Raw genomic sequence first — 16,298 nt, forward strand, 5'->3', positions numbered from 1 at the left:
CGTAAAAAGCCTCTGGAAAACAGAACAGAGTTTTCAGCTATGAGGCAAGGATTAGAACTCAGGACCTTCCAGGTGCCCAGAAAATACACCAGGCTCTTCGCTGAAAGTCCTAGAGGGATACACCTTAGAAGCAAAGAATGACAGAAGTAGGCAGACACTTACTGAAACTGAAGTGGCTAAACAGAGTAAGATTATCAGACCCAATTTTTTCTGTCGCAAAAAAATGGTGAATACTTTCTGGAAGGAGATAAAATTATCTGGAGGCTATCTAGTAATAAACAATATCTGGCATGCAATCAAATTTATTACACACTCCAAAAGATAGAACCATATGACACAAAATGAAGAGAAAAATTAGACAACAGATGTAGAACTACAGGTGGTTCTTATAATGGAGTTATCAAAGATTTTTAAATAGCAAGATTAATGTTAGAGAAAACAGACAAAAAGATAAAGAAATGTATTATATAATTAGAATTCATAAAAAGAATCAAATGAAAGTTCTAGGAGTAAAAAACATAATACCTGAAAGTAAGAATTCAAATCATGGGTTTAACAAGAGACTAGAGATAGCAATAAAGAGCATTAGTGAAGTAGAAGACAGACTGCTGGGAAAAACCTAGAGTGATGCACTAAGAGAAAACAGGATATAAAATTTAGAAGAATGTACGATACACATAATAAAAAGTTTAACATAAATTTAATTGGATTCCCAAAAGAAGAGAAAAAAGAATATGGGGGAAAATGGAAGAACTTTTGAAGGATTGAAGAATTTCCAAAAGTGATTTAAAAAAATAGAAATCATTCCCAGAGCAGCTAAGAAAAAATAGTATGTTATCTTCAAATACAACAACAATAACAACAATTAAATGGAAGATAATTTCTCAACAGAACTTCTGAAAGCCAGACAATAATGAGATGGTGTATTGAAAGATATTAAATAAAATTACTTTTAGTCTCAAACTGTATATTCAGTGAAATTATTCTTCAAAAATGAAGGCAAAATAAAGATGTTTTCAAATAAACAAAACAGAATTTTTATCAGCAAACCTGCACTAAGAGAAATACTAAAGAAAGTTTTTCAGCCAGAAAGAAAACTATTCCAGATTGAAACACAGAAATGTAGGCAGTAAAGCAATGAAAAAGATTGTAAAAATGAAATATTGAGCATACAAAGCAATAATAATGTCTTACAAGGTTTAAAATATGTATAGAAATAAAATATAAAAGTTAGCAGGGGGATAATTAAGTTAAAAGTGTCTCAAGTTTTAATGTTATCAGAAAAGTGGTAAAAGATAATCCACATTTGACTAAAATTAATCGAGGCTGCATGCTGAGATTAACCTCTGAAAAAATGGTAAAAAATAAATGTAAAAATAAAAGTTAATAGAGGCTAGGCACAGCAGCTGATGCCTGGAATCCCAACACTTTGGAAGGCTGAGGTAAATGGAATAATAAAAATTATTTGCTTAATTCCAAAGAAAGCAGGAAAAGAAAGAAAAAGATAGAAAAATAGGTAAAATAGCAAGTTGATATATCAAACCAAATATAACTGTATGTTATATTACACTATATGTAAATGAACCCATTGCAAATTTAAGTTCAATAATGTAACTGAAATAAACACTCCAAATATTTTGTTTTAGTTTGGTGTGCTATAACAAAGTACCATAGACTGGATGCCTTCTAAACAGCAGAATTTATTTCTCACAGTCTAGGGGCTGGAAGTCTGAGATCAGGGTGCCAGTATGTTTGGGCTCTGTTGAGGGTCCCCTTCTGGGTTGCGGACTGTCAACTTCTCATTGTATGACAGAAAGAGAGGGAGCTAGCTCTTCAGCCTCTTCTTATAAAGACAGTAATCTCATTCATGAGGGTTCCCCTTCACGTCCTAATTACCTCCCAAGTCCCCATCCTCAATAACATCAATTTCAGCATATGAATTTTGTGGGGCAAATGAGCATTCCGTCCATAACTTATTTGAAAGATACATAGCAGGTTGCTCACTGTTGCACCTCTGGGGAGTGAAAGGCGTTGTGGGGAGAATAAGAATTTTATTTTCAAAAATTTCAGTTGTTAGACATGTTCCCATTATGTTTTATTTTAAAATTTAAAAGAATAAAAATGTGATTAATATTTTATATACCTATTTTTCTAGTCAACTATGCTACAAATTTTGTACATTTCTTTCTTTGGACCTCACACATTTTTTAAGATTATCCTCAATATTGGTTATTACATAGTTTTTAAAGTTATTATGATAAACTATCATTGTCCATTTTGTTTTCTAACGAGTTACTGGTTGTATACAAAAGAGCTATGGATTTTATCATGGTTTTCCTTATAACCGGCTACTTTAGTGGATGCATTAACTGAATCAGCTCTCTTCTTTCAGACATGAAAGTAAGTTAGCATCTTGGAACACATAGAGGTACCCTCTTTTTACATAGTTATGGAAATGTGTAACACTGATGGACTGTGGGAACCCATTTCCTCCAGTGACCATTAGAGCCAGTCAATTCTTCATGTTCTTGATACAGTTCCTGTTTTGTCTCGAACTGTTTGGCTTAATCACAGTTCCTTGTGTTATTGCCTATTTACACAGGTTTTTCTTTTAAAAAGACTAGTCTTTAAAAACAGACACTTTATTAACAGATAAAATAAAATACCTGCAAATATCAACCTTACCCACTCCACCTGGCAGCTCACTCTTATGCACTGAGGACCCTCTGCTGTGGATGTCCAAACTTCCAGTGGCTGGGGTGTCTGTTCTCCTGAGACTGTGCCTTGCATGAGCACAGGTGCTCCTCGGGGACCTGGGGGTGTCCAACTAACTTCAGTAGTCCCTGAAACCACCTCTCCCCTCTTTTAGGCTTCATTAGACCACTTACTCTCTCTGAGTTAAATTTATCCGTGCTGCTTGCTATGGTTCCAGCCAGCAGTGTGGTCTCTATGCCCCAAGAGATAGATCAGAGTTTCCCGAACTGTGAAATATTCTAGACTGTTCATTGTGAAGTGGCTACGTTGTCCGGGGTACATACCCAGGTTTTGTTGTTTGGCACCAGGAAAATTTAGGACACGGACGCACACGAGGAGTTTAGGAGTGGAGGTTATTAGGTAGAAGAAAAGAGAAAGTAAAACAGCTCTCTCTATAGAGGGAGAGAACTTCCGAGAGGAAAGACCAGCAGGTGGCTGATGCACCGGAAGTTATAGTCAGGTTTGAGGAGGTGGTGTCTGATTTACATAGGACTCACAGATCGCTTGGATCAGGTATGACATTTACATAGTGCAGGGGAAGGCTGGCTGCCCCACCCTAATCTGATTATGAAAATGAACTTTCCCCTTGGCTCCTGCCATCTTGTCCGCTCCTTACTGTACATGTGGCTGACAAAGAGAAGGGAAGACAGCCGCCATCTTGAACATGATTAGCACAACTGCAGGCATCTATGTCTGCAGCTCGATTTTATAGGCTGCTGTTGTTAGAAAGGAAAATGATTTGTGGCTGCTTTTCATTAAAAAAATCCTTATGGAGGGCTTCCATACCCTCACTATCTGCCTACGTAATTTCTTTTTAACTCCAGTATCATTTGGTACACTGAGAAAATAATCTTACACCAGGTACATTAGTTTTGTAAATCCTTAACATTTTAACGTTTTTATTTATTTTTACTCCATTGCATCTCAGAGCATTTAATCTGTACCTGTGTAATTTTTTTAAAAATCCAACAGATTTTGTTGTTTTTTGTTTTTTCTAAATCCATTGTTTATGGATTTTAAAAAATATATAGATATTAGAAAGAAAACCAAAACTATCATATCATTCCATCACCCAGATAACTCCTGGGGACATATAAAAAAAATTAAAGTTATACATGTACATAATTAAAAAGTTAACAACAGAAAAACAAAAGCCAAATGTATACTGATTAACTCATTTATTTGCAAATATGTAACCAGAGGTTATGCCTGGACCAGAAGTAAGATTCAGATGCTGCAATCTTTGGAGATTGGGGCCCATCCTCAGTAAGTCTTTATTGTGATCTAGACATTAAATAATCTTGAAATGTTCATTTCTGTAAGAAAACATTTTAAATGGTGCATTTGTAAGGCATGGTAAATCTAAGCACTGGCAGCCAGCCTGCGGATGTAACAAATCACATGGCTCATTCTCCTAGAAGGTCATATTAAGAGAACAGAATGTAGAGGAGGGGTCAGCCCATAAAAGGGAAGAAAGTTTCTTTACTGGGAAATCAAAACTTAAGCAGGGAAGGGGACTGGGGTATAACCTTATAAGGGGGATAGTGAAACTTAGGCTATGTAGGGGAAGACTGTAACCCCATAGTGCTCTACCAATGAGGAACTGGGGGAGGGACTTGTGTGCTAGGAGATAAATTACCTGTTGTAGCTGCCCTGGATGTGCCTGCCAAGCAGACATTCATCAGATCTTGCAAGACCGCTGTTAAAAGTCTCACTTTTCGCTGTTCTTTGTGCTTCTGAGTCCATTCTTTGGATTTGGACAGGCGAGCATTTTTCTCACAATTTCCCACACTGAATCAGAAAACTCTTGTACTTGAACTTGTTAACTGTTGTTCTCAGGACAAAGAATTCTATAGTCAAATACTCTGTAAATGTCACCCATTTCTTTCATGGGACATAAAGTAAGTTCTAATTCATTACTCACATGCCTTTTAAAAGCAGAATCCATGCATGTTCTTTAAATTTATCAGAGATGAGAAAGAATACTGCAGTTAATTCAAGTGTATCTGTGTCATCTGGTAATGCTTACACTACCATACTGGTTTTATTTCAGGCACCTTCCAGCACAATCTATATTTAACTACAAGGAACAGTGGCTATTTCTTAGGAGCCTGAAGCAAGATCCAGAAAGAACTCAAAAAGATTACTCAGTAACTCCCCATCTGTAATGAGTCCTTGGGGAGCAGAACCCAAATTATCCATCTTTCCCCACAATTGTCTTTCCCCACAGTGCCTTGCATTTAGAATTTGTTCTATAAGTCTTCTCTGAATTAACTGAAAGGAATAGCCATTTAGAAGGGATGACTTATACCTTGAAGATAAGATGTTTCAGGTGGATCATTGTGCTTTTTCTTCTTCAGAAAACAAACAAACAAACAAAAAACGGGTGGGGCGGGTTCTGAGGCTCTGACCCTGAACAAATGAAGAATCGGAGTCACAATGCTAGAACTGGTATAAACTAGCCCTTACACAAGGGAACTCAAAGTGCTTTTCAGTTTCACAGGGCAATACTGTTTAAAGCAGATTCAATCCAAAAGCAGATTCAACCCAAACGTAGAGAAGAGGAGGTGGAGAAAGACTGTCTGCAGTTTGAAATGACAGACTTCCACCAGTTTCAATTAGCATGTGAAAGAGACTTTCATATCCATTTTTATTCAAATATACCCCTTTTGTAGTCATAGTAACCCTTTTATATTATGATTTGGTTGCAGCTACAAGTCTACTTGAGCCATTCATTTTATCCTTTCTCCTAAATATACCTAATTTCTTTCTCATTTGTTCTTTCTAATAGAATCCACTGTTGTACTTTTTCTTCTAACATATATCGGTTCTCCCTAAAGGATGTGAGAAAAGCAAAATAAAATATCACATTCAATAACCAAATTAGGAAACAACTTCCTGTACTAACAGAAAAGGCTAGAAGATGTCGTTGTGTTCAGATAAATGGCAAAAGCCAAGTTCTTACAAAATTTCAAATCTATCGCCTTCCTTTTGTTCCTTGTTACCATAAAGATGTACCACTTTACTAACTTAAAGTACTAGGATTATAAATAGCTCCACTTGGGTTATGAAGTTCAAGAGTCAGATCAGCAGGATTGTTTCCAAAAAGGGACAGAATTCAAATGAAATCCATTTTTCATTTCTTTTTTAACATAAAGGAAAATCTCAAATGAGATATAAGATGTAGTGTAAAATTAGATTTCTCCCTATGTTTTCTCTTTCAGTGCCTGTTTTGACATGTGATTTTGTGATTACAGAAATGAGTTTTCAAATCCATCTATTTAGAAACAGGCATCAAAATTCAAAGCAGATGGAATCTCAGAGTTTGTCTAGTACAGAGTCTTTATTTTGCAGGTGAGAAAACTGAGGCTGTAAAAAAAGGAGGGAACTACTTGTGAAAATAAATAAAATCCAAAAGTTGTTAGAATCCCCAAAACACTTTTAAGTCGTTAGAGCTGTGACTGTGATGTGAGTCGCATGGCACGTAGTTGCAACTTCTGCATCTTAGATTATGGATTAACTCTCTTTCTCATTGTTCTTAAATGACTAGAAGAAACCAGAGACCAGACCTTCTACCCTTCTAATCACTGACCTTTGTTATACTAATAGTTAATATATTAACTATCTCCTGTATTGTCCTGTCTTAGATCAGATAGCTCAGAAGATCTCATGACTGTTATATCTTCAGTGTGGAATGTGAAAGATACCTTTCCTGAAAGAAAAAGACTATCTCAACCAATTCTATCCTAAACTCATTGTAACCACACAGTAGACCTTATATAGAAAGATGGTGACATTTTCTTAAGCTTCCCTAAACCTTGTCTATATAAATGACCCCAAACCTTTATATTTCAAAACATTAATTTCCATTCTTTGAAATCTGTGCTTCCCAAGTGCATGTCCTCAAGCTTTGTACTCGAATAAACTCTATATCTAATCATATTTTCTGAATTTCTGTAGGATATGCTCAAGATCACACATTTAGTTAATGGCTAGAAGCTAAGCCCCCGATGCCTGATCTGTGTGTGCACGCCACCCTTTACCCAGTCTTCACACCTAGCTGATTCCACTCTACCCCTTATAGCTTTAAATTTCAGGATTTCACTTGTTGCTGAAGTTTTTCTAAATAATTATATTTTTAAAATAAAATTAACCCTTTTTAGTCTGAGTTATCCTAATACTTGATTAATAGTATGCCTATTCTAATTTTTTCTAGTTTAAGAGCCAAAGTCAGAGTAAAATGAGGTAATACAAAAGTTTTGCTTTAAGTTTTAGGAGGAAAAAAGACTTTCACTTATTCATTCAACAAGCGTGAATCTATAGTGACATTTCCCTGTGAATAAAGCTTAAGCCTCAGGGACCCACACTTGCCCAACCCTATAAATGCCCTATAAGTAAGTTTGCTTTTTTTTTTTTTTTAATTCAGACCCATGAAAGTGTTTGAGCTTCAGGCCACACAAAACCAGAATCTAACAGTGAAAAAAAAAAAAAAGTATCAAGCTCATACCCTGGATGCCTTTGAAGGCATAGGTTCAAAAAGAACTAATCAGGGTAACCTAATTTTTACTTCTTGTTTTGATCGCTCACTATGTTTGATTGCTCACAGCAAGGGATTGAATTCATTCACTCAGGCAACAAATGTTTATTAAGAGACTTCTATGTGTCAGGTACTATTCAAAGGTTTGGGGACATCACATTGACAAAGTACTTGCCCTCACAGAGCATAATCCAGCAGAATCAACCATATGTATCTTCATTTTGAGTTAATCTCCTAAAGTGTATTTTTTAATAAGGTGAAGTAATGTTGCTCTGCATAATAGCATTGTTGGGTCAATTTATTGTGAGATGAGCAACCAAACATTAAGGTATTGATTAATGGATTTATGTTGCCTTGGATAGTAGTCTCTAGAAAATGGCATAGAAAATGTCTGTTTACTCATAAGATACTCTTGAGACCAGAGAGAGATTGGTGTTTTCCCATTCACAGTTAATGGAATTTTTCTTTACCTTGATTTAGTATTTTAGTGTCTAAAGTACTTAAAAGGGATGAAAAACATTCGTGTATTTAAGGCATACTATGTTTCAGGCACTGGACTCAGTTCTGTATATGTATATAAACCCATTTCATCATATATCTACTCTCTGAAGACATTTATATAGATGAATATGTATATTCATCTATATATGTGTATGTATAAAATATATTGTATACATTTTTATATGTTGATATAAAAATAGATATGAAATATCTATATTTATATATAGTTACTTAATAATATATTTACATATAAATCTATGTTATATATTATTTATATTTATAAAAAATGAATATTATGTATAATATATGAGTTATATGTATCAACATATTTATATGTATTAATATTATATATGAATATATAAATGTATTTTATCCATACATATATAACTTATGTAAAAATTTACATTTTATAGAAAAAGAAACCACAGATCAGAAAGCTGAAGTAACTTACCTAATGTTACCCAGAATTTACACCTAGAGTTATCTGACTTGTGCTATTCTGTGATACAACTCTATCTCATGATACATAGTTGCATTTTTTTCAATTATTTGTTGTGTTTTGTCTTCCCAAAGCCCCTCAACTGTCTACTTCCCACTACCTTCTAGAAGGTCAGACCATTTTTTCAACATCTTCCAGAAATTTTGTCAGCTTTTAAAAGAAATATAAATTAAATAAATTTATATAATTTGGCCATATTTTATATTAAATATTTTCTAAATATTTTCATCTTTATGCTTTTTTAAGATGATGTGGAGTCTGGCTATGCTGCCCAGCTGGCCTTAAACCCCTGGGCTCAAGGGATTCTCTCACCTTAGCTTCCTAAGTAGCTGGGAATACAAGTGCACACCACTGCACCTAGAGCTTTTTAGCTATGTTTTTCATGTATTTCCGTTCTAGTCATTGCTTCCTACAAGTTGCTGCCGAGTACTGCATATGTTTTAAAATGAATACACAAAAAAAAAAAAAGAAAGAAAATGTCTGTTTATGGTATTGTCATGTTCAATTATACTAACTACCTCAATGTAAAACATAAGCATCCTTACAAAATGTACAGCTAAAGAGGGTAAGTAAATATGATGTGTGACAAAGTCAAAATGTGTCAATATTTTCCATGAAATGTAGGTGGGTACTTATGTGAAATTATTCCATTATTGACACCATTATTCCACATATCATGCTGTGCTGACCAGAGTCAAGAATAATATGTTAGTATTCTGTGTTCAGTCACTATGATGGTTTGTCAAATTATGTCAGCTTTAATACTTAAAACATTTCTTTCTTGTAAAGTTAAAGGAAGTGCTGACAGCGCTGTTAGAATATAATTTATTAAAATCAAATCTCCAAACATCTGAAAGTCAATTAATATAATATGCTACATTAGTAGAATGAAGGAGAAATGCTACCTGATCATTTTGATACAGAAGAAGCATTTGATAAAATCCAACATGATTTTACGATTAAAAATTAAAACATTCAACAAACTAAGAATAGAAGGGAGCTTCCTCAGCCTGATGAGACCATCTATGAAATATGCACAGCCAGTATCGTACTTAATGGTGGAAGATTGAATGCCTTCCCCCTGAGATCAGGAATAAGACAGCTCTTACCACTTTGATTCAATGTTGTACTTGAGGTTCTAACCAGTGCAATTAGAAAATGAAAATAAAAAAGCATCTTGATTACAAAGGAAGAATTAAACTCTCTATTTGCAAATGACAGGATCTTGAACATAGGAAATCCTAAGGACTCCCCCAAAAGCTATTAGAATGAATAAACAGGTTCAGCAAGTTTGTAGGATATAATATAATATAATATAATATACAAACATCAATTATATTTCTATATGCCAGCAATGGAAAATTGAAAAATGAAATTAGGAAAGCAATTCCATTTATAACTTTGAAAATAATAAATTAGTTAAGATTAAATTTAACAAAAGAGTACCCCATAAATATGTACAAATAGTATATATTCATTTAAAATTTTTTTCAAGAGGTACAAAACATATACTCTGAAAAGTTACAAAACATTTCTGGAAGAAATTAAAGAGGACCTAAATAAATATAAGTAATTTCCATGTTTGTGGATTGAAAGGCTTAATATTAAGATGGCAATTCTCTCCAAATTGATCTACCAGTTCAACACAATTTCTATCAGAATCCTAGCTGGCTATCTCACAGGCTACCCACTTTAACAACCTGGCTCTATAATTCATGTGTAAATGCAAGAGACCCAGAATAGCCAAAACAATATTGAAAAAGAACAATGCTAGAGGACTCACACTTCACTATTTTTCCACAACATCTGAAGATATACCAGATTAATTTGTCAATATCATTTCTTTTTCACTAAATAAAATTTCTTCTTCACTAAATGCCATTTTTCATCACTAAAAACAAGAGAAATGTATATTTTTAAAAGATGAATTTAATGGGATATGAATTATATCTCATTAAATTATTTTATTAATAGAAACCCCAATGCTCCAAATTCTTTTTAGTTTCTCAAATAATTTAACTATGCCCTTTCACAATTTCTAACAATAGCATAATCTCCAAACTGCTTTTCAACTCTAGCACCATAAGCTGACAACTGAGGTGCAAATATTTCTCTAATTTTTATTATTTCATTTCTCATCTCTTCTGAACTATTGGGTAATTCTCTCTGATGTTTATTTTATGAAAAGTAGTAAATATAAGGTTATTGAGAAAACATTTATTTTATATTTTTATGGCATTAATCATAAGGGATATAATAAGGTTACTTAAATAGTGCCAAATTAAAATATCCAGAGTTTTAAAAAATTATAGTTAAAACTCCAGACTTCCTCTCTAACATTACGCTGGCACAACTATGTAAAGTCCAGTAAGGTTTGTATGTCAATATATTTCATTGAAATCATTTTTTCTCAAGCACCACCAACAAAATACTTTTGTAGAGCTTTTATATGTCAGCATCCCAAGACTAAATAACAAAAGAGCAATTTTCAACTCTCTCTTCAAAGTATTGAATTTTTCATTTAAAGAAAATAATTCTTTGTTTATATAGAGCAGATGAAGCTTTGTCAATAATAATTGAAATTTTACTGTCTTATGTTTTCCAAAAGAAGCATTCTCATTTCAGTACATAGCTTCTTAACAAGCCAGAACTACACATATAGATTACAGTGTGTCCTGTCTCAGTCCATTCAAGCTGCTATAACAAAAATACCATAAATGGGGTGGTTTTTAAACAATAGAAATTTTTTTTCATACAGTTCTAGAGGCTGCAAAGTCCAAGATCAAGGTGTCGACAGATTCAGTGTCTGGTGAGGGCTCACTCTCTGCTTCATGTGGCGACTTCTTTCTGTATCCTCACATGGTGGAAGAAGCAAATAAGCTCCCTAGGACTTATTTTATAAAAGCACTAATCCCATTCATGAGGGCTCCATCCTCATGACCTGATCACCCCCTAAAGACCCAATCTCTTAATACTATTGCATTGGGAATTACATTTCAATATATATGTTTTGAGGGACACAAACATTCAGACTATAGCATATCCATATTAACATTATTATTTTTCTGAAGTTTTATTAAATATTCATGCCTAAAACTAACCATAATTTTTCTGGACTTTCACATAATTTCATTTACTTTTTCAAGAATTTGATTTTTAAAACTTTTAAGCATTTTTATTATTTTATCCATTCTTGGTGGTTTCTAAAAAATGATTTTGTCTCCTTTGTTTAAATCAAGAGATTTAATGGATCCTTATTTCTAATCAAATAAAATATTTAAGCATTTAACATTTCTACCTTTTAATAATATAATTTTGATATAATTTCTTCTCTGTGTTACCACAGACCCAAACAATTCTTATTCATTGTATTTAACAGAGATGTTGAGAAACATATCCAGACTTTATTGTTCCTTCATCCTGGGTGTTTGTATTCAGTATCTTATTATAAGTCCTTATTTTTAAAACAATATAATATACACTTACACAAGATTTACAACACAGTAACTATGAAAGACAAATAAAAACCAAAGTATTCAGATTCAATAGGAACTATAATTCCATGGTGAAGATAAACTGGTGATTCTCCCAAAATACAGAGGTTTATAAAGAATACACAGTGTATTTGCATTGTTTACTAGACATTGGCCAACCAGTCATAGAGCTACAAATATTTCTTAGATGTTTTGACAGGTGGCCCATGTATCAGGGGTTGTTGAGACATCCTACAATATTTCACTTCAACTAATAAATTTACTCTAAAGTTTATATTATAAATCAACTTAGCTGTTTATCATGTTACTATGATAAAATATGCCAAGTGGTATAGAAGTATTTCAGTATTTTAGCAAACAACCTGTCCACTAACTATCAGCTCTAGATCTACATGGGCCTATCCTTGTAGGGGCAAAAGAATTCTCTTTAATAAAGGATGACCTCTATTGCAGTCTGATATGTTCTTGGTTTATAGAAAACTAATAAAACATGAAGTATTTAAGAAAAAGCAGTGATTATTTCCTAATACTTTTATTATGGACTTTAGCCAAGAGAACAGTGGAGGCCCATTGGCCCACCCTATGGATTACATATAAGGTAGACTCACCACTGGTTATTGAGAGAAGTGGAGTGATCTATGGGAGAACATCAGCAGAGAAGACTCATCCTCTCCATCCCACTCATGAAAGAGAGACACACATTAATTCCCAGATAGTTCCCAGTAGCGAGAAACATACTCCAAAGGAAACAAGATAATCTTTCCACACTGAGATACATGCATAATTATGTCCATTACATCATTATTTATAACTGGAAAACAAAATAGGGTGATAGGGGAATTGCTAAAAAAATTATGATTCATATGTGAGATAAAATACTATGCAGCCTTTAAAAAAAAAAAAAGGTAGTCTTTCAGTAAATGTAGTAGTACTGTATAATACATGTTTTTCCCAATCACCTCATTAAAGTGCCTCCAAATCAACAATAAGACAAAATCATACAGTAAAGGAAAGTCCATTCACAATTAACCCAAGAAATGGCTTTATTTGTAACTAACAGTGAGGAAGAATTTTTGCAAAGTACAATGATATTTGAACAAATTGAAATAATTTTTTAAAAAGTAATAAAGTTCCAGAGGTCAACAATATTCCCTCAAAATAAGTGATAAGACAAGAGAAATCTAATTTCTTGCTTACAACAACAAAAAGTGAAGATATCGACTAATAGAGGAGTACAGGCTATACCTTGGAGCCTCACTTTCTCATCATGGATTGGCAGGGCTACAGGGGTCACAATGTGGGCACAACATATTATTTTCTCAGACCTGGACTTCTATTCACAAGCAGTGGGTTGAAAAATGTCTTCTACATTCAAGCCCACCTGAAACCTCAGAACATGATCTACTCCAAATTTAGAAATCATCCTAGATTTAGAGTGGGCTCTAAATCCAATGACTGGTGTCTTTATAAGAAGAAAATAGAGAGAGACACAGAAAAGAAAGCACTATGAAGAAGATGGCAGAGACTGCAGTGATGCAGCCACAAATCCAGGAATGCCAAGAATTTCTGGGAGCCGCCAGAAACTAGAAAGAGACAGTGAAGGATTCTGCCCTGGAGCCTTAACCATGCTTGATTTCAGATTCTTCCAGAACTGTGAGGGAATAAATTTCGGTTGCTGGATGCCACCAAGTTTGTGGTCATTTGTTGAGGCAGCCCAAAGAAACTAATATACCAATTGAAAAACCAGAGTATGATGGAGAGAGGGGAGAGTATTAAGGATATTTATAGTGGTGACCAAAGTGGACTGAATAGAAATAAACACCAAATTATGAAACACAAAACATCTGCGATCTATCAGCCTTCATTATGAGCCACGCTGTGAGCTCGCCTAGATGTGCTTTCTCACTGCAGTTAGAGGAGGCTAAAAGTTAAGGCGAGATCTGGCTCATGCAGAGGATCTATAGGTTTTATGCTATCTGTGATTTTAAGCTGACAGCTATTTCAAATCACTCCGCCTCATTCCTTACCTCCCATTCCTCTCCAAACTTCATGAGCTAAGTGCAGGCATGTAGAGAACTTACCACAGTAAAAGATGAGTGAGTAAAGGACACAATATGGATTCTACCAAATAGATACACATAGAACGTGACAGGAGTTGAAAGAAACATCACATGCAGAAGGCAGATAAATAATATACAGAAGAAGAATTACTTTAGGAAAGAGAAAAAGTATATCAGGCAAATACTTCAGCAAAGTATTTTCTCTCAAAGAAATAAAAGTGACAAGGGCTTTGTCTAAGTAGATAAAAGAAAGAAAGCTGGAGCAAGATGGCCGAATAGGAACAGCTTCAGTCTCCATCTCCCAGCGTGAGCGACACAGAAGACCGGTGATTTCTGCATTTTCAACTGAGGTACTGGGGTCATCTCACTCGGGAGTGCCAGACAATCGGTGCTGGTCAGCCGCTGCAGCCTGACCAGCGAGAGCTGAAGCAGGGCGAGGCATCGCCTCACCTGGGAAGCGCGAGGGGGAAGGAAGTCCCTTTTCCTAGCCAGGGGAACTGAGACACACAACACCTGGAAAATCGGGTAACTCCCACCCCAATACTGCGCTGTAACACCGGCACACCGGAGATTATATCCCACACCTGGCCGGGAGGGTCCCACGCCCACGGAGCCTCCCTCCTTGCTAACACAGCAGTCTGAGGCAATCCAACCGCAAGGCAGCAGCCAGGCTGGGGGAGGGGCGCCCGCCATCTCTGAGGCTTAAGTAGGTAAATAAAGCCGCTGGGAAGCTCGAACTGGGTGGAGCTCACAGCAGCTCAAGGAAACCTGCCTGTCTCTGTAGACTCCGCCTCTGGGGACAGGGCTCAGCTAAAGCAGCAGAGGCCTGTCCAGACGCGAACGACTCTGTCTGACAGCTTTGAAGAGAGCAGTGGATCTCCCAACACGGAGGTTGAGATCTGAGAAGGGGCAGTCTGCCTGCTCAAGTGGGTCACTGACCCCTGAGTAGCCTAACTGGGAGACATCCCCCACTAGGGGCAGTCTGACACCCCACACCTCACAGGGTGGAGTACACCCCTGAGAGGAAGCTTCCAAAGCAAGAATCAGACAGGTGCACTCGCTGTTCAGCAATATTCTATCTTCTGCAACCTCTGCTGCTGATACCCAGGCAAACAGGGTCTGGAGTGGACCTCAAGCAATCTCCAACAGACCTATAGCTGAGGGTCCTGACTGTCAGAAGGAAAACTATCAAACAGGAAGGACACCTATATCAAAACCCCATCAGTACGTCACCATCATCAAAGACCAGAGACAGATAAAACCACAAAGATGGGGAAAAAGCAGGGCAGAAAAGCTGGAAATTCAAAAAATAAGAGCGCATCTCCTCCTGCAAAGGAGCACAGCCCATCGCCAGCAATGGATCAAAGCTGGTCAGAGAATGATTTTGATGAGATGAGAGAAGAAGGCTTCAGTCCATCAAACCTCTCAGAGCTAAAGGAGGAATTATGTACCCAGCGCAAAGAAACTAAAAATCTTGAAAAAAGAGTGGAAGAATTGACAGCTAGACTAATTAATGCAGAGGTCATAAACGAAATGACAGAGATGAAAACCATGACATGAGAAATACGTGACAAATGCACAAGCTTCAGTAACCGACTCGATCAACTGGAAGAAAGAGTATCAGCGATGGAGGATCAAATGAATGAAATGAAGCGAGAAGAGAAACCAAAAGAAAAAAGAAGAAAAAGAAATGAACAAAGCCTGCAAGAAGTATGGGATTATGTAAAAAGACCAAATCTACGTCTGACTGGGGTGCCTGAAAGTGAGGGGGAAAATGGAACCAAATTGGAAAACACTCTACAGGATATCATCCAGGAGAACTTCCCCAACCTAGCAGGGCAGGCCAACATTCAAATTCAGGAAATACAGAGAACGCCACAAAGATACTCCTCCAGAAGAGCAACTCCAAGACACATAATTGCCAGATTCACCAAAGTTGAAATGAAGGAAAAAATCTTAAGGGCAGCCAGAGAGAAAGGTCAGGTTACCCACAAAGGGAAGCCCATCAGACTGACAGCAGATCTCTCGGCAGAAACTCTACAAGCCAGAAGAGAGTGGGGGCCAATATTCAACGTGCTTAAAGAAAAGAATTTTAAACCCAGAATTTCATATCCAGCCAAACTAAGTTTCATAAGTGAAGGAGAAATAAAATTCTTTACAGATAAGCAAATGCTTAGAGATTTTGTCACCACCAGGCCTGCCTTACAAGAGACCCTGAAGGAAGCCCTAAACATGGAAAGGAACAACCGGTACCAGCCATTGCAAAAACATGCCAAAATGTAAAGACCATCGAGCCTAGGAAGAAACTGTATCAACTAATGAGCAAAATAACCAGTTAATATCATAATGGCAGGATCAAGTTCACACATAACAATATTAACCTTAAATGTAAATGGACTAAATGCTCCAATTAAAAGACACAGACTGGCAAACTGGATAAAGAGTCAAGACCC

The sequence above is a fragment of the Piliocolobus tephrosceles genome, chromosome 14 (assembly GCF_002776525.5).
Source record: "Piliocolobus tephrosceles isolate RC106 chromosome 14, ASM277652v3, whole genome shotgun sequence".
Taxonomy (NCBI): domain Eukaryota; kingdom Metazoa; phylum Chordata; class Mammalia; order Primates; family Cercopithecidae; genus Piliocolobus; species Piliocolobus tephrosceles.